This window comes from Mus musculus, chromosome 5, assembly GCF_000001635.26.
Source record: "Mus musculus strain C57BL/6J chromosome 5, GRCm38.p6 C57BL/6J".
Classification (NCBI taxonomy): Eukaryota; Metazoa; Chordata; class Mammalia; order Rodentia; family Muridae; genus Mus; species Mus musculus.
This window is the reverse complement of record NC_000071.6, coordinates 4,800,030-4,827,344: the sequence shown is the minus strand read 5'-3', so window position 1 is coordinate 4,827,344 and position 27,315 is coordinate 4,800,030. Positions and strand designations below refer to the sequence as shown.

The 27,315-nt window shown below is 42.3% G+C and overlaps 1 protein-coding gene across 5 annotated transcripts in view; it reads left to right on the top strand.

Annotated features, from left to right (window-relative positions):
• Cdk14 (cyclin-dependent kinase 14) overlaps positions 1-23,961 on the top strand; it is a 576,868-nt gene extending 552,907 nt beyond the window's left edge. For all 5 annotated transcript variants that reach the window (NM_011074.3, XM_006503544.4, NM_001310448.1 and 2 more), the window contains one exon: positions 20,614-23,961. The gene's annotated coding sequence lies outside the window, so the exon portion shown is untranslated. The remainder of the gene's footprint in view (positions 1-20,613) is intronic.
• Positions 23,962-27,315: the final 3,354 nt, after the last annotated feature.

Sequence of the window (27,315 nt, the reverse complement as noted above, 5' to 3'; positions counted from 1 at the left end):
AACAGTTGCCCGATTATCTGTCAGATGTCTCAGAATCTCTGCCTTTGTGTTTAAGTAATTCTTAACTTTGCATAAAATGGGCACAGAACACAGAAGTAGTGAGGAATTGCAGGCATTCAAGAAAACACATGAAAAGACATTAATTCTACCATTGATGGCAAGGCTATAGAAAACAGGAAAAATTCTAATATGTTTAGAATTTCCCTGAATGCACAATTTCAGTTTGAAGCCTTGAAAACCATCCCTCTTGGGAGAATAGGATTTCTGTGTGGTGAAATACATTAATTCTTGAAGTCAGACCTATGAACCAAGATATATTCAGAAAATCTATCCATCCCTGGCCCTCCCTGCCCTGTACATTTTTCTTAGATCTTGTGATATGCCTTCCGTTAAGTAATACGTCATTGCTGTACCTTCCAATAAGCCATGAATTGTATTAATTTTACATAAGAAGGGAGGAACAAGAAAGGAGGTTGGAATTCTTCCTAATAGGAATAAGTAAATCTATCTCTAGTTATGACTTGTTTTCTTAGATCAGTGCTGGTGTGCTTCTGTTTGTGGCACAAGAGCACTTACCAACAGCCACGCCATTTTAAGGAGAATTTCAAACAAACAAACAAACAAACAAACAAACAAAAAACAAAAACAAAAACAAAAGGAGAAGACTATCAATGCAAACCACTTTTATGTTTAAGGAAAGGATACAAATATAAGATTCATATTGCAAAACCTAATTTTGCATTGAGACTCTCACCAAAGATTTAGGAATGGATGGATGCATTTTGAAAGAGAGAGAGAGAGAGAGAGAGAGAGAGAGAGAGAGAGAGAGAGAGAGAGAGAGAGAGATCTGTGTTCACTGCCCTAGCTGCGGGAGAGCTCTTCAGAGTCTACCATTTTACAGGCAGCAAGTGAAAATATAACTCTTAAGACTCATGCCACAAACCCCTAATGCCTAGTCGACTTCTAAAAGATTGCATCTAGTTACAAGATACACAATTCAAAGCTTACAAAAAAAAAAAAAAAGAGTAATTAAGAAAACTTTTTTTCTATTGCAAGAGAAAACCAGATTGTTTCCATTAATTTTATGAGTGATGTTTATTTTTGTTGGCTAAGAACTAGGCCTGGGTTGGTGTGGCGCCCAGTGGGAGGGAGGTCTGACCAAAACAGCACACTGTCTGTCTATGTCACAGACATGCCTTGCATTCGTGCCTCTGTAGCCACACGGCACTCCCGACCTTCCCTTCCTCTACCCTGTCCAGCTGGGTTCTCAGGCGCCCTGTTGCCCTCCATTTGAGCGTTTAGGATCAGCATCCAGGCCCATCCATCAGCCTTCGGATCCTGCTCTGCTCTTTATTCTGCTGTCTCACTCCTCCATTCTTGTAAGATTCTCTCCAAACTGTTTCTCCAAAATTCTGCCTGTTTGACAGATCTCTTTTGCCCTTCTGTGTCCCGATTGGTGGCACATGAGTCTTCCAAAGTACCCTTGACGTAGTGCCGAATCTCCCCTCATATGCGGGTGCATAAGGAGGCAGGTTTAGCTAACGTCGGTATGGAAAGCAGTCTTCAGCAGTGAATATCTTCGGGGAAAAGCTATGGTGGACATATCGTTCCACAGTATCAGTGTTCACACTCAGAGCCTCACGGAAGGCTTCACCATCCGTCTAAGCTTTACTCAGTTCACTCTCTCAGTCTATGTTACTCATGGGCTGAGACATTGGGGTTCCTGACATGGCTGTGCCCGTGTGAAGCAGTGCACATCCATTCAGAACTTGATCCACCCCCTACGACTGACAGAACTACTAGCAAGCATTAGAAATGTTATATTTTTCTAGAGATGAGTAGGAAGTCCTCCTTTGTAATTTTCCTTGATCTCACGGAAATCAGGAACGACAAGTCTGGAGGCCCAACAGTGGACTCATGTTTAGGCATGGGAAGAGGCACTGCCTACAGCTGTCTGTAAAATAGGAATCAAGAAGAGGGGCAGATAGCATCCTGGTGAAATGAGCTATGTCTCAGGTACCACTAAACATCAGCCACTCACCTTTAGGCCAGAAGAGGGAAGCAAACTGCAGCCTAAGTGACTGCCTGTTACCTGTGAACAGGTAGGCATCTTACCTGTGGAGAGGTAGGCGTCTCCCACATAAGCAGCCTAGAAAGCTCTTTGGCCTGCTGAGCCTGCTTCTATTCAGTTCCCAGTGTTAATTCTTGTATCTGGTAACTGGTGTCACCATCAGCGATGGGGTAGATGAGGCTCTGACCCTGTATGGCACCTGATGCTTCTCCATCATGGCTCATTCTCAAGGATATGGAAGCCATGGCTGTTAGGCTACTCATGCCACTGAGAAAACCAGAGTCTAGTTATCTGTCTGTTCTCTATCCCTGCATGGGACTTCCAAAGGACACTTTAGTTTCCTTAAATCAACAACAACAACAACAACAACAACAACAACAAAACCCTAAGCCTCCTCTTGATCATTTAAAAGAAAGACATGAAAGATGTGGAAAGTATAGATTTATTGTGCAAAGTCTGTTTTTCCCCCCTCTTAAATATCCTTAACTTTTGCTTAATTGTAGAAAGGGTTTAATGTCTGAAATTTTGAAGAGGTCCCTATCTGCATTTTTAGAATCTTTATTTTCTCAAAATATCATGAAGTGATGTTCAGATCATGAGCATGCAGAAGTGGCTCAGTGTTTCAAAGGAAAAAGGAAGGATGAAGCCTCAAGAAAGAAATGTGAGCCATGGATTTGCCGCATGTCGACTGGGAGAAAACTGCATAGAAACTTCCCTGTGCTGTGATTCTGAAACTCTTAGTCTAACGTTCAAGAGAAGGGATGATATAAATTTTTAAAGAAACTGTGTGGATCAGGGAACTGAAGCAAGTCTGTGCAAATTATCTTGGACACCCAAGCCAGAAAGCAGATCAGCAAGAGGAGTGAGGTGGGGGAGCAGTTAGGTATGGTTGCTATGGCAACCCTATGCTGATTGAAATGGTTGAGAATTCCTGCTTCACACCTGACTGCACTTTCTCCCCCTTCTTACCTGGCTCCTGAGGGTTTGAGGTCCTTGGAGTCTTGATGCTACCAAGTCACCTTACAGAGAGATGCCATGAAACAAGAAGTAGCTGTCTCCTAACAAGGGAGGCACAAATGATGCTTGTACCTGAGAGGAATAGGTTAAAATGTAGATCCAGTTTATCTGAGAAGTGAACGTGAGGAGGCTTCCTGGTCACACGCTGATAATGCCGCATCTCTGGCATGAAAAATCCAAAGAGTAACCACAAAAATCAGCCGAGATGGGTGGGAGCAGAAGGGAACCTCTGAAGGCCACGTAATGGTGGAAACAGAGCTGGTCTGGGGGAGGGACAGAAACACTGCTCAGCTTGTATGCCTACCCCAACAGGTTGCCATGACAGGAGACCTGGAGACACACACAATTCCCCCAAGTTCTCAGACTAGGTATGTCTGCAGTCTTCTCTGTGAGGAAGGTGGATGGCCAAATTCAGAACAACTGGAAGCTTTTGGGTAATGTTGATCCTACCAAAAGCAAAAAACAAAACCAAAAAAAGGAAAATAAAATATAGCCTGCTAAGGAAAGGGATTAATGAGATTTGGTAAGAATGACTGGTATAGACCTAATTTTCACTTATCTTTCCTCACTGACCCTGATGCTAATAAAAAAGAAAAGAAAGGGACAGTGAAGGGTTCTTTTCTTGGGAAAAGATGCTTTCCACTCACCTCCTAAACACCTTGGGATGGTCTGAACAGAGACCGTGTAGTTCCCCTGTTTGCTGTCACCTTCATTACATACAATGTTCTTTGTTTCAGAAGCTCTCTAGAAGGAAACCTGCCCCCCCCATATATATGTGTGTGTGTGTGTGTGTGTGTGTGTGTGTGCGTGTGTGTGTGCGTATGTGTGTGTGCGTATGTGTGTGTATGTGTGTGTGTATGTGTGTGTGTGTGCACACACGAGTGTGTGTGTGTGTGTGTGTGTGTGTGTATAATCATAAATGGAGGTGTCCCCAGACTGCGTCCTTTGTTCCTCCATGTCCTGATCATGGATGGCATTTCCCTGTCACTGTGTTATAGGGTCACATCTAGCAGGATAAAGGCTGTTTCATGTTTTAGCACACTGCCATCTTGGTCGAGATCCTTGTTCTGCAGTCTGTGGATCTAGTGGCAGAAGACAGAAGGTCCATGCACCAACTGGAAATTGTATGAAATACTCTGCATGTAGCTAAGCATGCTGCTTTCTGGAGAGACTTGTTCTGTGTTCATCTGGTTCTTCCATTTGTCTCTAACTGAGAAAGTGAAGGGCTGCTGAGTGAGTCTCAGAGCCCCGCCCTCACTACTAGCAGGTATACTGATTAGTTTATCGCCCACTGGCATTTTGGTGAGAATAGAAAGAGGGCTGATATTCAAGAATCCAGTTTCAAAGTTTGGATAGCTATTCATTCAATTTGGAAGCAACCTATAACTAGAAGTTCAGACTCTATAGGTTTGGATATGAGTAGCAAATGCTTTATGGTCAAGAGATTATTATGACACAGGGGTACCATTAGCGTAACAGCCCTCCAGAGAGTGCTCACAGTTGTCTCTTTTGTCAGGGTCAGTAGTATTTGTGCAATTTCATTGAAGGTTCTTCTAATATAAAGGCATGCTTTCTGTTGTTTCTGAAGCAATCTCAATTTCTTTGTCTGGTTGCTCAGAGAACACCCCCGCCCCCCATAGTAATGCCTTATCTCACTTCAAACACCATGTCTACTGAAAGGTCTAGGGAAAGGCCACCATTTTTCTCCTTCACATTTTACCCAACATACACCAGAGCCTAAAAACCAACCTTATTAGAATTGCTCTTGCTAACAAAGTTCTGATCGAGACCAATTTAGCTTTATTATATTAGTCAAAACATATGTGTTTTATATCTTGTTTGGGCAAAGGTACTCAAAAAATTGATTATGAGAATTCTATTGACTGTCCTGCTAAAATATGGGAGGTGAGTATTTAAAAAATGAAAGTGTATTTCTGAGCTGGTATTTCAGGCCCATACTCATTTCTGTGACAGCATGCAGGGCACCTGACTCCAGAATTCGCCAAAGGAATGAAACCAAACTGGCTCACTAGAGCTCATTGGATGTACCCTCTTTTCAATCAATAGACTTTATACAATATGCTGTCTGTTTAATCATTATTTCTAAAGGGAACTGGGGTGATTTCCCCCTGTGATAACATGAAACAACCAAGCAAGTAGGTTCTTTTTCTTTAATTCCAAATGACACCCGGGATAGAACAGCCAGAGCTTTTGAAAAGGACTTAACAGGAAGTCAGGAGACGTGATAGGTGCTTAGGGTGCAGTTTTAATGCCAGCAGACTGGAAAACAAACAGCACAACCCAGACAAGACGTGGCTTTGTTCTTTAGCATCTGTGTGAAGAGGAAATAAGATCTCTCTGGGATGTGCTCCCCACTCACAGGTGTAAAAGAGAAAATGTCACATTCCTGCCCTGCTGCGTTGTGTGGGGTGCTGGTGCGGGGCAAGGCGAAGGGGCACCGCATCGCCTCCCGTCGTAGAAGCTGCATCCACTGAATGCTCTTGGTGCTTTTGTTTCAGTCTACCGCAGTGGATAGTATAAAAGCATGAAGTAGCCCTTAATCCCGCGAGCCTGGAGCTCACTGGCTCCTCACTGCATTCTCCAGCTCTGTTGTTAGTGGAACTGAGACACTGACCCCAGGCCGGCAACCCCTGTTCTTTGCTCTGGCACTAAACCCACTGAGTTGTTGGCATGTCTATTGTTTTACACCAGGAGGAAACCAACTGTGTTAATGCGAATGTCTTAGTCGTCAGACATCACAGGCTCCACATTTTTAATGAGCTGCAACTTCTTGTGAACCTAGAAGAGTGACAGAGTGGCGATGTTTGCTAATTTAGTACAGTTGCTCTTTCCAGGGTTTGGTGGCATTTCAGAACGCCAAGTGCTGCAATTAGAAAGTCTGTCTGAGGTTGTGTGTTAATCAAAGACAGCTGATCATGTCTGAATTATAAAGGATAGCAAAGCAATAAAGATTGTGTTATTCTTACATTTCTTCCTTTTGACTTTATAGAAAGACGGGAGTGAACAAGCTATTTACCAAGCACCTAATACATCTTCTCGGGGCATGAAATTCTCCAAATTGTCCCCAGGGCTAGGTCTTTAAAATTATGGTCCTTAGAAGGGAGCTTAATTTCTATGTCTTCATTCATCCCTCACGCTGAATACTCCTCATGGGTAAAATAAAACATTTCAGCATTTAGTGTTATGAAACCCAGTACTTAGCAATTGCAGTAGTCGCTGGAAGAAGCAGCTGAAGTCCCTGATTTTATGGTAGCTTAAAGAGGACATGGGTTGCTTACTACGCTTGTGGCAGGACCTCAAGAATTCAGAACTGTGAGGTGCACACGTCTTTCCCTGGGTTGGGTCATAAGACTTTCCTGCTCAAAGCACTGTTTCACTACACATAGCATAAAGTCTAACTCCTTTAAGAGCTTCTACTCAGCCACCCTGGTCAGCCTCTCAGCTTTCTTGCCTCCATGTGCATCCACAAGCTGACGTGTGAACACCCTCCTCCAACACCAACATCAGCCACTTGCTGCTTCTGGGTCATTGGCTGGGCAAAGTGAACCCTTTCCCCTTGTCTACATGTTGCGTTTGGAGTTACCTTTCTTTCTTTCCTTGTTTTTTTTTTTTTTTTTTTTTTTTTTTTAGACTTATTTAATGCATATGAGTACACTGTAGCTGTAAAGACGGTTGTGAGCCTTCATGTAATTGTTGGGAATTGAATTTGTAGGCTTGCTCCAGTTGGCCCCGCTCACTCGAGCCCAAGGATTTAATTATTATAATACATAAGTACACTGTAGTTGTCTTCAGATGCACCAGAAGAAGGCGTCAGATTTTCTAGTGAGCCACCATGTGGTTGCTGGGATTTGAACTCAGGACCTTCATAAGAGGAGTTGGGGCTCTTAACCACTGAGCCATCTCTTCAGCCCCCTCCTTGCTATTTTTTATGTGTATGTGTGGCATCCCTGAGTGTGTATATGTGTTCACATGTGTACACATGTGTGGGTACACAGATGTCTGCACATGCAGATGTTATCATAAGTTGCTCTCCACTTTACTTTAACTGAGGCAGGGCCTCACATTGAACCCAGAGCTTGCCAGTTTCAGCTGCTCAGTAAGATCTCAAATCCAGGCCTAGTACTTGCACAGCAAGCATTTTATCTTCTGTGCTATCTCTTCATCCTCTGGAGTTGCCTTCTGACTCAAAATTCTTCTCCATTGTGTCAGCAGTTGTGGAGTAATGCTTACACATCCCATTTTGACTAGGGGATCATTGTTCTGGTAACACGCTCGAGCTCTTAAAGTACCATACAGCTCTGATACATGTTTGGTGGTCTTCAAAAAGCAACCCAGTCCTGACTGGCCCTGTTTGACTGTGTCCTGTAACATAAAATACTCCAATTGCTAATTCCCACGGAGGCTGCCTAACAACTACCTTGCATCATTTCTAGAAATGTGGTCTTCTACTTCTCATGTTAGTGTGTGTATATGGTTCAAATCACCATTGGGGCCTTGCCTTATTAGCAAGTCCTAGCATTATCCTGCCCTTTACATTGTAAAACTAAACTGCTCTTAAAAATAGGTGCCCGGACTTTTGGGATAGCATTGGGAAATGTAAATGAGGAAAATAAATACCTAATAAAAAAGAAGGAAAAAAAATAGGTGCCCGGAAAGGATTGTGGTAGTTCCTGTCCGTAATCCCAGCATTTGCAATGGCAAGGCAGGAAGGATACATACATAGAGATATGACAAAAAAAAAAAAAAAGAATTTTTTTTCAGGAAAAAGATATGCTTAGTAAGTGTTTTCTGAGGGAATTTGGGCGGAAGTTGAATGGAGTCTCTCCCCTAGCCCTGCTCTCAGCAGACTCCTCTCCCATATATGAACTGTGCTAACTTGTGTTTCTTGTCAGTTAAGGGTGGTGGCCTACCTCCCGTCTGCAGAGCATACTGCACAGGCACTCCAGGTAATGGGTCTGTGGAAAGTCCGTCTGTGGAACTGTGCTGAGGAACAGGTTAATAGCATGACTTCAACAGCCTGGAACAGAATGTGACTGACTCATTAAAACCTCAGTAAAAAGAGATGGCTCCAACAACAGAGTAAAGGTTGGGCCTCTTCTAAGGAGAACAGTGGAGACTCCCAGTTCCATCTGGAGTTGAGCAGCTGGCCTGGTTCCCATCCTCATCTTTAGCCCTGAGCTTGTTACCCTTTCTGCTCTTTCACATTTGTAGCTCACGTCTTTAATTGGAGGCACCAGCATGCATAACAAAGTACCAGCCTTACCATCTCTCTTCTAATAACCTTGGAGGCCACCACATCGTAACTCTGTTGCTCCTGCCAGGGTTCCCAACTCATTCTCTGCCTCACTTTAAAAGTGAAACCTCTGGGTTTGGTGGCTGATTATGGGATGGATCCCCAGGTGGGGTAGTCTCTGGATAGTCCATCCTTTCATCTTACTTCCAAACTTTGTCTCTGTAACTCTTTTCATGGGTATTTTGTTCCCTATTCTAAGGAGAAATGAAGTATCCACCCATTGGTCTTCCCTCTTCTTGATTTTCTTGTGTTTTGCAAATTGTATCTTGGGTGTTCTATGTTTCTGGGCTAATATCCACTTATCCGTGAGTGCATATCTAATGACTACTTTTGTGATTGGATTACCTCACTAAGGATGATATCCTCCAGATACATTCATTTGTCCAAGAATTTCATAAATTCATTGTTCCATCCCACAATCAGCCACCAAACCCAGACACTATTGCATATGCCAGCAAGATTTTGCTGAAGGGACCCTGATATAGCTGACTCTTGTGAGGCTATGCCAGTGCCTGGCAAATACAGAAGTGGATGCTCACAGTCATCTATAAGATGGAACACAGGACCCCCAATGGAGAAGCTAGAGAAAGCACCCAAGGAGCTGAAGGGGTCTGCAACCCTATAGGTGGAACAACAATATGAACTAACCAGTACCCCCAGAGCTCGTGTCTCTAGCTGCACATGTAGCAGAAGATGGACTAGTCGACCATCATTGGGAAGAGAGGCCCATTGGTATTGCAAACTTTATATGCCCCAGTACAGGGGAATGCCAGGGCCAAAAAGTAGGAGTGGGTGGGTAGGGGGAAGGGGGGAGGGTATAGGGAACTTTCAGGATAGCATTTGAAATGTATATAAAGGAAAATATCTAATAAAAAATAGAAAAAAAAGTAAAACCTCACTTCACAGGATCCCCCTCCATTCCCTATGTTCCTGTAAAGGTGTGTGGGTCCTGCTGTCAGTATTTAAACCTGTGATAGGCTTCCTGCAGGCAATATTTCACAAGGCATGGAGTGGGTGACTAAAGGAATTAGGACTTCAAAAATTAAATTATGGAACCTTCTTCTTCCGTAGTACATGGTCCTCTTTTCAGATGTTTTTATTAGAATAAATTGAACACTTTGAATGGGAGAAAATGTCACAGGAATACAAAATGCTAGTGTTTGCTTCTCAGGGTAGTGTATGTGTGTTCTGAAATGACATATTTTACAGTTTATCCTGACTATCATAACACTGTAGCAACTAATGACATAATAATATAAAGATGCTCAAACACTTGACCTTAGCAACCTGTGACTTTGTGGGAAGTACAGGCACACTAGAGAACTTTGCTGTTCTTGCCTGAAGCTTCCCCATGCCAGTATTCAGTGATCAGTCTGATGAAGGAAGAGTTCATCACTGCCATTGTCAAGTAGTTTCATGGTGCAGTTGTGGGGAGCTTAGCTGCCTGTCCAACAACCACATCTCAGAGCAAGGGACCAGCCTTCATTTCTGCTGACATTTTCTGTTAGGAAAAAAAAAAACCCTGCTATAATGCCTTTTGTGACAGTGTTCAAGGGTGTTCTTTTAAGAATGGACATAGCTAGTGTAATGTGCTATTCGTGTTCCTAACTGTTAAAGAAAATTCTACAGTAAAACTTTAAGGACTATAGTCAGTTTACCATTGTAAATTCATATAACATGACAATGCTCACTCACAGCAGGTGCAAAAGAGTAACACAGTTTACAAGTGCAAGATGCCTGAAGTTAGGGCTGGGTGCCAAAATTGGCAAGGGGAAAGCGCTAGAGGGCTCAGGAGAGTGGTACAGCCAATAGTTCATCCCAAGACCGAGCCTGTAGCCACAGCAAGCAGAAAGGAATCAAGTCGAGTAAAAGAGCCATGTGTAAGGTGCCATGCGCCTCCTTGGCTGAAATGCAACTGTATTTATGTATTCTGCAAGTGGCTGCTGTTACTATATACTTCACGAATAGAGAATTAGAAATTCCCCAGGAGCCTGGACACTGACATCATTCTCTACCAAATGACTATATGTTATCTGTTTATGCTACAGAAATTAATTTTAGCTTTGCAACTTTTACTAAGTATAATAGTTCATCAAGTAGATGCAATGTTGAAGGTGATCATAAACACTAAGTTCAAAACCTTAAGCATCTAACATTTTGGACCATAGTGCTACATGATTACTTTTTTAAAAAAAATCATGGGTTTACTCAAAATGGAGTCATATCTCCTCTCAAATATTTTAATTAAAATGCAATGTGAACCTCTGTGCTTGCCTGACTGCTAAATACTATAAGCAGTCTTGCAGAATTTTTGTGTGTGTCCATGGTAAGTTGTGAAAGGTGCTCACACTGCTGAATTCCATGACGTTGCATTTAATTTATTTAAATATATCTTAATGAGCCTGTGATGTATAAGGAGGGTTAAGACATCAGAATCCCGTGTAATTACCTTACATCCACTTGGGCCCCAGTCACTTGTAAAGGTACGCTTAGCAAAGAAAAAAAAGCTTCAGGTGATAAGAAAAAAAAGCTTCGGATGATATTGACTTTTTTACAAAGTCAGTAGCTTTTATTAACATGATATAAAAAATTAGTGTGATATGCAGAATTCCCAGAGAGTTACCTTAAAACATTTTAATATGATTCTTTTTTTTAATCTTCTTTTCTTATTGGGTATTTATTTCATTTACATTTCCAATGCTATCCCAAAAGTCCCCCACACACTCCCCCACCCACCCACTCCCACTTCTTGGCCCTGTCGTTCCCCTGTACTGAGGCATATAAAGTTTGCACGACCAATGGGCCTGTCTTTCCACTGATGGCCGACTAGACCATCTTCTGATTCATATGCAGCTAGAGACACCAGCTCCGGGGGGATACTGGTTAGTTCATATTGTTGTTCCACCTATAGGATTGCAGATCCCTTTAGCTCCTTGGGTACTTTCTCTAGCTCCTCCATTGGGGGCCCTGAGATCCATCCAATAGCTGACTGTGAGCATCTACTTCTATGTTTGCTAGGCCCCGGCATAGTCTCACAAGAGTAGATGAGAATGAAGATTTTCAACTCAAAGAACCAGCAAATATCTTCAACAAAATTAATATGATTCTTAAAATCTTAACTTACCAGATACGTTCTTACTGCCACTAACTTTTCAATACAAAAAGTTTACAGGTGCTGTCTGATATAAAATGACAACATTGAGACAGTGGGTAGGTAGTTTGGGTCCCTTCTCAGCCGTTTACCTCGAATCCTATCACTCTGCCGCTAGACTCTGAGGCCAATATAAGTTACATGGAGTCTGTACATAGTTATAACAGGATTATTACAGTTCCAGTATGTTTTAACATACTACACCACAGTTTGATACCATGAGCAACAGGGCTATGCCACGTTGCGTTTCCTGATGTGAGACAGGAGAGTAGAACCAATCAGCTGGACTCACCGAAGCACGTGTCCAGGCTAACTCTAGAAAAAAATCTCTGTGAAGTAGATATGATTCATAAACATCTCCATCCTTCCAAGTCCCTAAACCCCACCAACTTTATAACATTAATCTTTGATTAGGTATATAAAAATAATCTTAGATTCATGCTTGACTTCAAACTCTTATAAGTATCTAAAAGACTTTACATTCTCTTTCCTGACGTAAGTACAATATTAGATCACTTGGATTTCAATCCTTGGCAGGAGTGAGCCAGCTTGGTGAAGACTTTCCTATTAGCTTTGTTATTGAAATGGTTTCAGTGAGATAATTTAGACCTCATGGGACTTTTAAAATATTTGATATACATATAATTATAACTTAATGTATTGGTATAATATTTAATTTTCTGTAAATTTGTATGTATAATACATGATTCTGTCTTAGTTCTGAAAAGACTGCATCAAGTCTCCCTGGGCCCTCGCGGCACTCCCTAAGGTGGGCACCAGTCTGGAAGCTGTCAGTCTTTTGTCCATATGTGTCTAAACTATGACCAGTGTTTGGCATTTGCATAAACTCAATTTAATAAACAGTCACATCCTTTTCATTCAATACTGGTCCTGCATCATATAATGCCCGGCCTTTCATGAAGACTTCAATAAATGTTTGTTGCTAATGACGAGTATTAAAATGATATGTTAAACCCATCTCCTCAGTTGAGAAACGCTTTGTTTTTGAGATGTCAGACTTACAGCCTTGCCTGGAGTTTTTCTAATTAAAATCACTATGTTGGCACCAAAGCTTAAAATGTGCAGAGCTGCCGCAATTAGTGAATTGTGTGTCCATATGGGTGTCACCAAACACCTTTCAACTTAAAGGATCTGGGCTATTGTGAATGATGGGCCTTCTGGTAAGTTTAAAACAAAGCTCGTCTTTCTCTGTACCCATTTTAATTAATAGTATCTTGCTGGTCTCAAAGATATGTTCTCTTCTGGAGGGAGGAAACATGATTATCATAAACCAGAAATAAGTTACAGAACCAGGCTTAACTAAGTCTCTACATGTATCTGTTTTACACTCTCTCCCCCACCCTCTACTGAGTCAGTACAGGGCTAGAGACACTGGAAAACACTGATTTCAGATGTTTTTTAAAAGAAAACCTGCATTTCTAGCTAAATCACAATATTCACTCAGTCAAAAGGATAGAAAGTTAAACTATCAGCAGATTTTCTGAATTGATTACAGCATTCATTAAAAAAATGTTCAGAATATAAAAACTGATCGTGTACATGCACATAAATGAGAATATGTGTGCATATATATACACACATGTTTACATATATATACATATACATATATTTGTATATATGTATATATGTATGGGTGTATACATATACACATAAATATATATGAAATATCTGAGCTTACCCTGAGGTAGTTAGCAATTACTTTCTTATTTGTACATTTAATTCTGTGCAATAGCTGTGTTTGAAGATGAATTAGATAAAAAAAATATTTTTTTTCTTAGTGCTTTAAACAAGGTGACACAGAGCCTTAAAGATAAGTTGGTGGCTGACCTTTCACAATTTCTATGTGAAATCTTGTAGACATGAAAGTTGGGAAATATTCTGGGCTTCATTTTCTACAAAACCAGAATAAGTTTTGTAGACACTTATGCATGTTAGTAAAGGCTCTAATTTCTAAGTATCTTCAAATCTCTCTCAGTACTTTTAGAAGAACATTCTGATAGCCACCATCAAGGGCTAATCAAGATCGGTCCAATTTTAAATGCTGGTTTGAAAGCCACGAAGGTGAAGCGGTTTCTTAGAAAGCAGTTGTTGAGTATTTAGGAAGTCAGTGAACATAAAAAAAGAAAAGTCAGAGTTTTTGTAATTTCCTAGAGTCCATAGGAAAATTGCTTCATCCAACTGTGAGTGGGAAGGCACAATTCCATTGCGTGCAGTAAAGGAACTGCCCCACGCACGGCAAGTCCCCTTTGCTCGGTTGTTTCTTTTTGACCTTCATGGAATCCCATTGCCTGAACCCTCTAGAGTTGGCCCAAAGCTGCCCTAACTTTTCCATATTACCTAGGTTGTTTTATTTCCCTTTGGCCATTAATTACATACTTACCTTTAAGTGTAACCATGTCTCTCTACTTGGGACTCTCCCTCTGAGCAAACAAATAAAAACAAATAAAATTAAACTCAATTAAATGATCTTCTTCTTCTTCTTCTTCTTCTTCTTCTTCTTCTTCTTCTTCTTCCTCCTCCTCCTCCTCCTCCTCCTTCCTCCTCCTCCTCCTCCTCCTCCTCCTCCTCCTCCTCCTCCTCCTCCTCCTCCTCCTTCTTCTTCTTTTTTAGATAAGATTTCTCCATGTAGCCCCAGCTCTCCTGGGACTCACTCTATATACCAGGCTGGCCTCAAACTCAGAGATCTGCCTGTCTCTGCTTCCTTAGTTCTGGTATTAAAGGTGTGTGCCACCACACCCAGTTTATGACATCCCATTTTTTAAAAGAACTTAGTTGTTTTATAAATACTATATTGGATTTGCTGCATGAGGTGGATTTTTTTCTGTCAAAAATAAGTGTTTCTTCACAGTTAAGTAGAGACCCCTTCAGAAGTCTCTGCAGTAGAAGAAGTAAGCCTATAATCCCTTGGCCACTCCTACAACCTGAGAATATCCTCTTCATGACTTAGGTGATTGTAGAAAAACATACAGTTGTTTTAATTTTGAACCAAAATAATCACTTTTCTCCAGAGAAACTTAGAGGGAAATGTTTTTACATCTTCCTGTAGAGAAAAGAATACTTTAGGGAGGGACAGTGAGCAGACAGGGTGGCTAGTTGGGGGAAGCCCACAATAAAAATAAACAGAAAACCTTGGAGAGGGTAAACAGGCCAGCATGAAACACAGGCCGTCTGATCACATGCGAGGCGCTGATCGGGGCATCGGGGCCTCGGGGCCGCTCTCCCTCTGGCATGTAAACGGCATGCATGTGTGTAGTGGTGTGTGAATGTACACACAAAGATTTATCAGAGAGCACAGAGGGAATTAGAAAGAGCCTGGCCTGTTTTTAATTTGAGTCTGTTTGCTTGCATTTAGCACTTAAGGGCTTCAACATTCAGCTTGCTCAAAAGAGTGAGGAAGCACTCGTGGCTTGTGCCTCAAATCAGCAATGCATGAAGTGCAGCTGCAGAGATAATACATTTTCCCCAAAGGCTTTGGCTGAGCAAATTAGGTGTCAATGGGGTGCCTGCACAGGCAGTACTCTCTCTAATTAGTCTCTTGAGCCTAGTTGGTGGCGGGTACGAGATGGTCTAATCAATTGGTCTGTGTCTGATGGTTGGTGTAAAAATCCTACCAGGCAGACTCTCTCCCACAGGTCACCCACCTGCGCAGCGGGGCTCCTCATTTTCATTTCTCATCTCCTCTATCACATGATGCTGACAGTTGGTTTTAAGAAAATTGAATCCAAAAAAATATCTAGTTCATAGGGCACATGGGTCAGAACAAAGTTGCATTATGGGTACCAGCGATCCAATTAATTAATATTTATAGCTGGGAAGCCCCATGTAGATATTTCTGAATAAGGATTTTATCAACTGAATCTGATTTCTTCTTTAAATCACTCATTTTAGGAAAAAGGAGCACTGTGAAAACTGAAAACTAGTTAAAAATGGAACCCACCTGTCTTATGATTTACATACATTAGGTGTAGCTGTGTGTGCCAACCATTCAGCTTATACTTTGTATTCATTTGTATAGTGAGTGTGATGTATTATAATTAACAATCAAGTGTCAGAAGAAGATTCACATCTGAATCATATTTCACTTGCCTGTCATAGCTTATCTTCATTCTTTTAGTCCAAATCCCACCCATGAAGTTCTGGATTGCACTTCCATTCCTAAAAATATGTGTTTCTGTGCTTTCTACTTGAAGCTAACGATGCCCAAGGTGAGAGGCTAGGAATCCCGTGTTCTGTAAAAACATCAAGCAGGGTGGATGGCATAAAGTATGAGCTGTTCACAGTCATCTCACAGAGGTAGGAGGCATGCTGTCATTGGCTCTGCCTCTATTTTCTTATTCTTCCATTCTCCCATTGAATGTCAGAACCTAAAGCTAAGTAAGGTACTTGCCATAACTATAACCACTGCATTTGCCGTTTACTAGTCAGTTATCACTTGTGTGTATTGGTCCTTCCTATCTAAGTCTGCCACACCCTAGTCTAACATCTTAGTTAGGCATATGTGATCCTCATATAGATTGAAGTCAGAATCAGGACAGCACAAGGCCAAATAAGTAGTATCAGGATACAGAAAACATCTTAAATGAGCTCAAGAGAATAGTAAAGTAAATTATGGTGTCAACATAACTTATTGTTATGTGAAGTCAAGTATATTGGAAATTAAATCATTCCTTTCTGAATATAAAATGTTGTTTAAAAAAAAAGTGGTTTTACTCTACCAAAGAATAGATCCTGCCTACCCTTCTTGACTGATGTGTATTTATCAATAGCCTTCTCCTCTATACCAAGCCAAGTCATGGGCACTGTGGCTGAAGTGGCTGCTTGGTACCAGCCGTCTCAGTAGCAGGAGTGAGCCACAAGTACAGAGCTGTTTCGCTTTTGGTGACTGTGTCATTCTCACCCATTCCCATGGTCTCAGGTCTTTCCTTTTCATTTCCTGTTCTCCATCCGCTACTTCCTGTGTGCCTGGGCTACATCTGTGCCATGATCTGGGTACTATCAGTTTAATCAGTAATATAATTGTGCCACATGCAATCATTAACTTGATTCCTCAAAGGAAATATATCAAGAGTTCTGGAATAAAAGTGTCTGCCTCAAGAAGGCAGCTTGGGCACCAGGCCTCCATTCTGTTGATTAAAGTGATGTGAGGGAGGAGAACCAAGTACAGACTGATTCATTTGGAAAGTCATAGGGTTCCATGTGCAGGCAAGCCCTTGTTGACAACAATGGCGAGAGTTGGGATTTCACTCTGCTTGAGCTTCATGGGATACAAGGATGACCCTGTCATCTCCTTTCCTAAAGGTAGTGAGACAGGGACTGGACAAGGATGCTTGAAATAGAAAGGGTCCTTGAAATACTGTGGGAACAAGTTTTCCTTCTTTTTGATCTCTAGGACCTCAGAAAGGATTTTCTTTTCCTTGAAACACTGTGGGAACAAATGTTTTCTCCCCCTCGATATCAAAGACCTCAGAAAGGATTTTCAAGCATAACTCAGAATGTGTTTTCCTCCATGCAAATGGCAGAAAGAACATTTTCTTTATTTCTCTGGAAAAAAAGAGGTAGGGGTGTGTTGTGTTCAATCTACGCTATCTCCTGCTAGGCATTGGCCAGTGGTCTCAGTCAGTTCCCAGCCTGGCACATAGCCTGAGATGGAGACCACATGTTTTCCCTTGCCAAGGCCACTCCCACCAATGTTGGCTCTGCCGATACAGAGCTCCGAGATAGCCCTCTTGGTCCCTGCAGGCAGTCCACTCAATACCTTTCCCCTGGAGCTTAGTCCTTGCCCAATCTTCCCATCCCAAAGCCTGGTCGAATTCCACCTCTGCTAAGTTCTTTTCCTCCGGCCCACCTGAGTAGCCAAGGAATGGAAAACACCAGGCATCTTAGTTTAGAATCAACAGATAACACAATTGCTGGGTGTGGGAACCATCATCCTAAACTCATCAACTATTCTGTTAGAAATCTTCTGGTGGTAGATCCTGCTAGATTCTGCCACATGATCTAACCATTCCAGGCCTGCATCTTAGACTGCTTTGGTCCCACAGTCTGTCCAAAAGGGGTGTGTTCCTTTCTCCTGAGTTCCCTCTTCCTCTCTCAGACCCAGAAGGCTCACCTCCTCCTCACCCAGTGATTGGCTTCTTGTCATCTTTATTGCCCGATCAATCAATTAGGGAAAAATTTCACTACAGGGGTGAAGTTTTGAGGTCGTTCAATGTAATTGTCTGTGCTATGGTTGTGACTTCTTTTAGATGAGACTTAACAATAGTGTCTCTGGGCAGAGGTAAGGGGGTAGATTCCTGTGGGTAGAATAGAGAATGCTGCACAGAGCAGCAATTGTTTGAAATAACAAAGGAGGAATTAGGATTTGGTGGTAGCAAAGGATTTGTGTGCTGCATCTATCCACACCAACACCTGCCAGAAATGTGATAGAAGACTTTGACTTACGTTCCATCCACTCAGATGGCGGGAGCTCTACCTCATGCCATACCCAACAGAAAATGAGTGAAAACCAGAAAGTATAGGAAATAATAGAAGAAAATGTAGGATGTATTCTTTATAACCTTACATTGTTCCAGGGAGACTCTGACTCAGAACTCCAAAATCTCTCCACCCAGCTCACTATGTTCCCTCTGGCAGGTCGTTACCATACCAGCCCCATGCTTCAAATCCCCCATGCTTCGCCTCTGTTCCTTTCTCTCTTGAACCCAGATGAGCCACCATGTGAAGGAGAACGCAACACAAACATAGTTCAGAAACAATGGTAACTCAATCTCCAGGTGCAACAACTAAAATCTAATCTTGTAAGCCTTCTTAAAATCCCATTCCTCCTCTGGCAGATCTGCAAGGATTTGCCATGAAACCAGGAAACTCTAGCAGCTACATTTTTACCCTGTTCCAAAAGGACCTAACTCTCTCCTGCTTCCTCTCTTCCCCCGTCCAACCCAGAAGTCCTGCCTACTTGCCCAGTGATTGGCTCCTTTATTCATTACGGGACTGATTCACAAGAACAGCGTCAGGCCCATCCACAACATTAGATTTCACCATGCATTGTTAAGTGTGGCACCAAAAAGTATAAGCAATGAAATAAAAGTATGTTACCTGAGCTTCATCAAAATCCATATCTAGTATGGCAATCCATACTAGAAGTTACTTTCAAGTTGTATGATGAGAAATTAATGTCCAAATTACATGGAAAACTGCAGCTGAGCAGCAACAACAAACTGAATTACAAAGTGAGGGAAAGACTTGAATGGATAGTTCTCAGAAGGAAGATTTCCATATGGCAGCTAAGCTCATAAAAAGGTGTTCAACACCACTAGCTATTAAGAAAAGGTAAATCAATACAAGTCAGTCTGTTCACCATAGGAGAATAACTATAGTTTAAAAGACAAAGAAAACAAGTGTTGACAAGGGTATGGTGAAATTGGAGCATTTCTTCATTGCAAGTGAGGAAGAACTTTAAAAGTAGAATTTCCCTTTGTCCCCAGAATTACACCTGCAAGTGTACAACCAAAAGAATTCAAATCAGGAATCTGAGCAGCAGTCACCACATCTGTGTTGATAGGAACTTTATTTACATCAACCACAGGACAGTACTCAAGTACATGTTAACTGACAGACGGATAAAGACCATATCATGTAGGCATAGTGAGACATTACCTGGGCGTTTTAGAAAATAATGAAGTACTGACATATACTGCAGCACGGTGAACCTCAAAAATGTTATGCTAGTCGAGAGCTGCCCAGGGCAACAGGTCACACATTGTATGATTTCCTCTTAGATAAACTATTCAGGATAGGTAACTACACAGAGACAGAAAGACTGTTGGTGTTAGCCAGGGGGTAGGGCAAGGGACCATGAGAATGACTGCTATAAGTGGCATTGAGACGCCTTTGAAAGTGATGATACATTTTGAAATTACATAGGGAGGATGGCTGTACAGAATTGTGAATGAACTAAGAACCACCAAATTATGCACTCTGAAATGCTTGGTTATTTGTTATATGACTTTCACCTCCATAAACTGAAGAGGAGCTTAAAATTCTGAAAATTCATCAGAGGAGAGGGGAGGGATGCTGTTGCCCTAAGGTGCCTTAAGTGTAAGAATGGGACATTTGCACTCTTGGTTTAGACACTGAATGTCCTCGGTGCTACAGCCCATGGGGACAGCGTCAGGGCAAGTGTATGTGAAGTCTCTGAAATCTCAAATCTGTGTCCAGCAGGACGACAAGATATTTTTGTAGCTGATGACAGGGAGGCCTGGCTAGGCGGTGACTAGGACCAAGGTCCTAATCCTAGTTGATGAATAGGTTCTGGTATGGAGTGAAACAGATGCATCTACTCCTTCAACTACGGGACCTGAACTTGGGAGTTCCAAGTTAACTTGGAACAGTGCTCCAAGTTAAGCATTCCCTTTCCTACCCAGAGGTCAAGCAAAGATGAATAAGAGCTTAAAAAACCTGTATGAAGATTCTTCATTCTCACTTAACCTCTTACCTACAATGGGTTCTCATTATCAAGCTGATATCTTAGGAACCAAGGATCTTTGCAAAGGCCATGCCAGTTCAGGTCACGCTGACCAGATTTCACGCTGATAAATCTAATATAACTGACCATAGGCAACCAGGGAATTGTATGACTGGTTTTTAAAAGCAGGGCTGTGATCCATTTTTCTCATTCATGTTTATAAGAACAGACATGATTATCTGTCCTTCTAATGGTGTATACGGTGTTCCAGGCACTTACTTAGGACCAGCCTTGCCTCTAATAGTTTAGGGAAGGAATTTAGCCCATTTACATTCATGAAATTACTGTATTTCAAGGGAAGAAAATATAGTCAGGACATTTGTTTATCACATTTAAGAAATGTTTTCATAAAGGAAATTGTTCCACCTCAAATGTGTGTGCTTGGCATAGCTTCTGAGAACAGCAGTGGGCATGGTGTGGCCTGACCAATTTTAATGTCTCAAGTAATTTAGAAGAAAATGATCCATGTAAGTTTTTTTTCTTAATATAACAGTTTTCTCTTTTCCTCCTTCCAGGATTAAGTTGTCATCATTCTGGGAAGAAGAAGAAGAGATAAAAATAAATCAATCAATAAAAACCACTAATGAAGTGGCTCAGTGCGAGGGCCCTGAATCGGTTCTCTTCTGCCCGGTGCAGTGGATTTCACTGACATGAAAATGGAAGCTGGCAAGAACCTGTTTCCTCTGCAATTTATTTAAAACCTTGCACGCATTTGGATACCTTGTGACTTCCAAGAACTACGTGACGATTAAGCTTTGCTTACTGCTACATGGCATGTATTCTTTTCCGTCTTTTGTGTCTGGTTCTGTTTGCTTCCCCCTGCCGCACAGTGTCCATCGCACGGTGTCTCTGTGAAGGGTTTTGCTGCTTTCAGCAGCCTCGTCTTAAGTACATTAAGACAACACATTTGGTGTTCACACTTCCTCAGCCATGTCTGCACTTGAAAGCCACACAGCGGCAGGAGACAATGTGTGTTTTCCCTGAGAGCAGGGTGCATTCTGCAACCTCCAGGAAGAACATTCTTTTTGCTAAAACAAACTCCATGCTTTCTGACAGACTAGACAGCGTGGTCCCAGACAGTGGGGCCCTACCTGTTGCCTGCCTTGGAGGACATTTAGAAATGTAAGGGTTTTTTTGTTTTGTTTTGTTTTTCGTTTTTTATTGGAAATGAGCACACATTTACACAGGAGACCAAAATCCACTTGCTATTTCAATAGCCTGACTGTTTCTGAGCAGGTAGAGAAATAAACATGGAAAACAAAGACAGGGTGACTGAAGGTTAATAAGCATTACTATCATTTTTTTTAGCCTGTAGAAAGCAAGGCAACTTTTTCATGTGTCTTGTCCACATCTTACCTTTTCCCATCAGCTCTGTATTATTAAACTGTTACACTCTATTTTTAAACTGGAGAAAATAGTAGCAAATATCATTCTTAAAACCTGGGTACATAGAAAAAAAAAATCTGTCTGTCAGGGTAGGTCCTGAATGCAGCCTTGGCTGATTAAAGCTTAGAAATCACATTTTAAAATTATCCAGACTTTAAAATGTGCTTATTTACGACAAAGGACCTTTGAATTCGATGTTCAGAAACATTCCAGGCCGTTCGGAAGGCATCACTGGGTACCAGACTTGAAACCAGTCTTCAGTAACAAGTGTTCAAAGGCAGATCTTACAAGCAATGCAGGAATTTTGCTTTAAGAATAAAAATGGCCAAGAAAGGCCCTTGTTTTAAGGACCTTTGGGACCTTGCAAAGCGTAGGCAAGTCTGCTCTAGCATACATTGAACCTTGATCTGGGGCAGCCGCCCAGTGCTGGCTACTTTCATGGACAGCCTCACTGCAGAATCCCAGGGGCAGTTAGGAAGCTATGTGAAGCATGCCCTTGCTCCTCCTGACATAAATCCCCATGGAAACCCAACACATCTGTGTACGGTGGTCTGTGTTTTACTCCTCCTGAGAAAAAGGAGACGCAGGCTACAAGCCTGAAATGTGACACAATTTTAGGACCAAGACTAGAAATCACAAGGCTGATTTGACAAGGGCTTTCTGATTCTCCAATGAGGGGCAAGCTTCCTTATACTCAAACCCAGTGTATCCCTGGAAGTAGACCCAGGTTTCCAAGTCTTCAAAGGCACTGTGTCTGAGTAAGAGGTGTAACCCAGCCCCCAGCCCCTCCGAGCGGGTCACTCACTGCAGCCTCACAAACACTGAGAAAGGAACTGCTTACAGGATGGTTTGGGGAAAAAAGCATAAGATACCCAAGGTAACAATGTTTATTCTTCACTAGCTGGGAATCGGTCTCCATCCCTCTTTTGTACATTCCTTCCATGGGAAGTCTTTACAGGTATCTTGATTTAAAGTATAATTAAATTGGGAGTTCTTTAAGTGGGGAGAAAACTTTATGTGTAATTAAAAACAGTCTCCCTGTGATTTGCTTAGAATCCTCCATACATCTGGGGACGGGGGAAGATTATGTTTGTATTTCACTAAGTAGAAGTCAGGAGCTCACAGGAATGCTGGGAGGTTTCAGTAAGAACATAAAGGCAACCCCATGTCCTTGCCCTCGTCTAGACAGCTTCTCCTGGGAAGCAAGACATAACACTGCTCAGTGTGCGGTCTGCTTCACGACAGGGACAGGCACACCTCTCAAGTTTAAAGGGTTTCAGTTTCCTGTCCTTGTCACCAGTGAAGGAAATGCAAAGTGTCTGCCCCCACCCCTCCACCCAACACAGTCCCCCTTCTCTGGCTTTGCTCTCCTGGCCTCTCCAAGGGTGTCATGAAAATCAGTATAGACTTTGTTTCATTAACATGTCATATGTTGAGAGAGCACTGGAATGTTTGGTGAGTTTATTTTTCTATGAACGCGTAGCTTGAGTTTGGACAACTAGTAAGGAATGCACCAACACTTTGGCATGACAATTGTATGAAAGCAACCTCACTGCACAAAGTATTTGGAAAAGAAGTATGGGACTTAGTTTCTATCTTCTTAAGGGGAGCCGTTTAATTAAATACAACATCCATGGGACAGGAAAATGTGTTTGCTATAAAATTAGAGATATAAGGCAGGGGCAGCAATCTGCCCACCATGCAAGGATGAAAATCTGTTTCCAGCTCTCAAGTGGCTAAAAGTTTCCAAGAGAGTCCGTGGGATTATAGGAAAACCAGGGCCTCTTGGTACCCTGTCCTCAGAGTGTGTGACAGCCACTGTAATCAGTGCTCTATGTATGCGTCCATAGCAGACACTCATCTGTGAATATCGCTGGGTTTGTAATCTTTTGTTATATAAGAGGATGTTTAGGCTGTACATACTGGGGTAGATCATTGCCTGCCCCTATACATAGAAATATGCTGCATAATTGTGCATAACTTCCTTCTCCGTGGCTGGCTTGTAGACAGAGGAAACTGTATGTTAGCCTTCAGTTTCCTCATATACCAAACTGAAAACGTTTAAATCTCAAATGAAGTAAGCAAGGTTCTGTTCTCACTGCCCACTTTCTCAGCAGCATATATTAGAGGCACATAAAAAAAAGAAAAAGAAAAAAAGAAAAAAACTTTATAAGTGGACTTTCAATTTCTTCTTCTCTTCTCTTTTTTTTTTTTTTTTTTTTTGTCATTTTGTCACACACTCCAACCCCCACTGGTTTATATAACGCACTGAGATGTGTACTTTTTATTGGGGTTAGTACCTCAGAGACTCATTATGCTTCAACATGACACATAGCAAGGAGAATGGAATACTACATGTTGCATATGTGTTGCCAATTGTAATTCGTCTGTATTATGAAGGATGTAATGGTTTGTCAGCTGTCATTGTTTTCTGTAACATGATATGGAATAAAATATAGCCAAATCTGCATATATCATCCTGGTATGTAGTCGTGTGTGTCCACTAAAACCATGTCCTTCGTAAAAAAAAAAAAAAAAAGTGGTGGTAGCTTAAGACTCAGCAAAGCCCTTCTGAAAGAGTGAAGCAAGAGACCAGATGCACGATACATGGGACCATGTTGTGTTCCTAGAGGGTTCCAGAAATCTTGGAAGTCATCCCCTTTCTCTCTTTGCTGTGCCAAGGGTGGTAGAAGCTCAGGGGCCCTATGAGCCAAAGCTGTGAGCCACAAGGCTGCCCTGTGCTCAGGTTCCCCACGTGTTCCCCAGAAGAGGTGACTAGCTGACCCTCCCCTGATATTCTGTAAGGCATCGTGTAAAACTGCAGACATCCTAGGAGAGGCAATACTGCCCTTTAGTCTTAGCTAGTGTATACCTGCGAACACCACCTATGGGGTACCTGCGTCTGAGTGGGCAGGGCAGTGCTGGGCCCCACATTAGGATGATGAAACTTGGAGATACATCTATTTTGTCACCTTGTTGGATCTGTCACAATTCCAAACACGCCCACACAATTTGACAAGTTATTAATAAGGGTCATGACAAATACAGATGTCAATATACGGAAGGTATTTGGTGATTTGAAAGTGTTTGTAAGGCTGTACTCCATTTAAGAAGGCAAAGCATCCCGGCTTCCTCACTACAGACCCATTCACACCAATGGTTAGCTGGCTCTCCTGTAGACATTGGCTTTCCTATTTTTAAGTCCTCCACAGAGCTAGATTTCCATAGTTAAACAAGCTGTTTTTCCACCTATGTGTATTCCACATAAAAACAGCTCATGTGAATGAACCATTGCTTCTCAGCCCCCGAGCTGCTGCTGCTGCTGCTGCTGCTGCTGCTGCTGCTGCTGCTGCTGCTGCTGCTGCTGCTGCTGCTGCTGCTGCTGCTGTTGTGTGTAAAGCACCTGTGCTAAGGGCAAATTCATTTTGAGACAGTTGCTACAATTACCTCTGTATGCTGAGATGGGGCTTTGAGTCCATGAGCCCTTCACAATAACCAAATGTAGCACTAGCTTGCAAAATTTGAGGATCCAAGTTACTGTTGAAAGCAAGTAAAGTTACATAAGAGTAAAAAAGAATAGCTTGGAGGTGTTTCAAAGAAGCAAAACATAGGTTCATCTTTCACTTCCCAACAGCTTGGTGACCTCTGTGGGGAGTTAGTCCCAGCAGCCTCAGCAGCTAGCATACCCAGTCAAGCTTGACTGTGTGCCACCATTGATGCAATCACATGAGTTCTTAATAAACAAAAGGGGGATGGATTACTGGAATCTGCTAAAGGCAGAGAAATATATCTGAGAAATATTTTTAACTTTCTAATATGGTGGCAGAGATGGCAAGCACCCTCTTAGTTCTAGAGTTACTGAGCATTCCTTTTTTTTTTTTTTTCCAGCAAGGAGCTATTCCATCTCTGGCAGGATGTGATGTGTGCTGCATCAGCCAGGCAGTTAGAGTCTCGAGGACAGCACTCTTGTCATTGCTGTTGGCCCCCATAGTGTAGAGAAACCAGAGGGGAAGGTGTTGGAGCAACCTTATGCCACTGGGTTAACATGTACAGTTGCTGAATAATGGCAGGCATTGTAAATGACTGCAATGAGAGCCCACAGTGGCCCTGCAGCCTGCTGCTACCAGTGGGTGGTGGCGTTATGGGCATTAGCTTTGAGAAGCTTATACAGCAGAGGGGCTAGGATAAAGGACACAAATCAGGGGAAAACTGACAAGATTAAAAAAAATTCCAAGGCCTCGTATTTACTGTTCATCCCCCATGGTCTCTGTGTGCTGTTTTGTCTGCGTCGAGTCGTGCTGTGAAGGAGCCAGGCACAATAATAGCTCAGAGCAGCCTCGAAGCCCCAAAGCCATCCTGTGCCAACAGTGCTGATACAGCTAGCTGAGAATGGAATTCTGATGAAGTTGTCTTTTCCCCACTTTCCTGGGAGACCACCAATAATTATAGAAGGCACACTGCAAAGTCAGACTAAGAGGCACCTGTTGGTGTGCATACTGAGAAGCAACCCAGCAGGGATTCCTGCAAAGATGCGTGCTATGCCACCTTAGGGGTCTTGCCTAATACATGCACATGGTCCTGAGAAGTCCATGGACATGTCTGAGCTACCAGCTCACAGGCAAAGAGATGCTCAAAACCCAGCACCATGGAGAGAAACAGTAACTTCATTCCTCCAGCCGCAGTAACTACCTTAATTCCTCAAAAGAAGGCTGCAGATCACTCAGCTCCAAGTGGACCCAGGTCTGTGACTATCTTGCCTGACACTGAACCTCATGCAGTCATTTGCTAATCCAGGGGCTTTCAGCCCAGACTCTTGTTAGAATGACCAGGAAGTTCTAAAAGCACCTCCACCCCAGACCAATTCATTCCAGAACTATTGAGGGTGGGGACCTGGCACTGATTTGTTTTGGGAACTCAACAGCCAATGTGGAAACTGGTAGACTTCCTTTCCTCCTGCCTGTGGCCCACTGTGGAGGCAGGTCTACATGGGTCAGAGAGTAAGAACCTTTGACTTACCAGCCTGTTCAATATGCCACAGTTACCTACTTTGTCAATGTGATGAGAAAATATCCAGACTTTGGATGAGACAGTTTGCACACTCAGACTTGGATTTCATGTAGTTTTCACATACGTAAAATACTGTCCTGATTCTCAGAAGGTATCTATATGTATAAATCTAGTGCTGCAGAGGTAGTTCCATGGTAAAGAGCAATTGTTGCTCTTGCAGATGACTCTTCCTCCGTACCTGCACAGATGCTTACAACCATCTATCTGTATCTTCAGTTTCCAGGGATGTGACTCTTTTCTGGCCTCTGTGGGTACTAGGTATTCACATGGTGCACATATATACATGAAAGCAAAATAATCATGAAAACATAATTAAAATAAACATTTAAATATATACAAGCAATATTTAGCTGAAATGTATGATTACATATGTGCATGTATATTTATACATACATACATATATATATATATATACATGTCTATATAATATTTAAATGACAGACCATATATAAAATACTGTGAGCAGGAATTGGCCTAGGGCCCATTTTGGGAAAAAAATTAAAAGGGGGAGGGGGGCCCGGGGGCCCTGGGGAAGAAAGGAAGGAAAAATATGCCCACACCCCGCCAGAGTTTCCCTATTCTCTGGTCAGTCAGGCGTGAGAGGGCTACTACCTACCCTATCCACTTATTCCTGGGTGGGCATGGCATTCTTCTATCCCACTCTTCAGAGGATGGCCAAGGGGCAGCCCTGCCTGGGAACCCCCCCACCCCGAGCTACTTTTCTAAAGCCACCAGGGTTGTGGAAGAGAGGGAAGAGGGAAGAA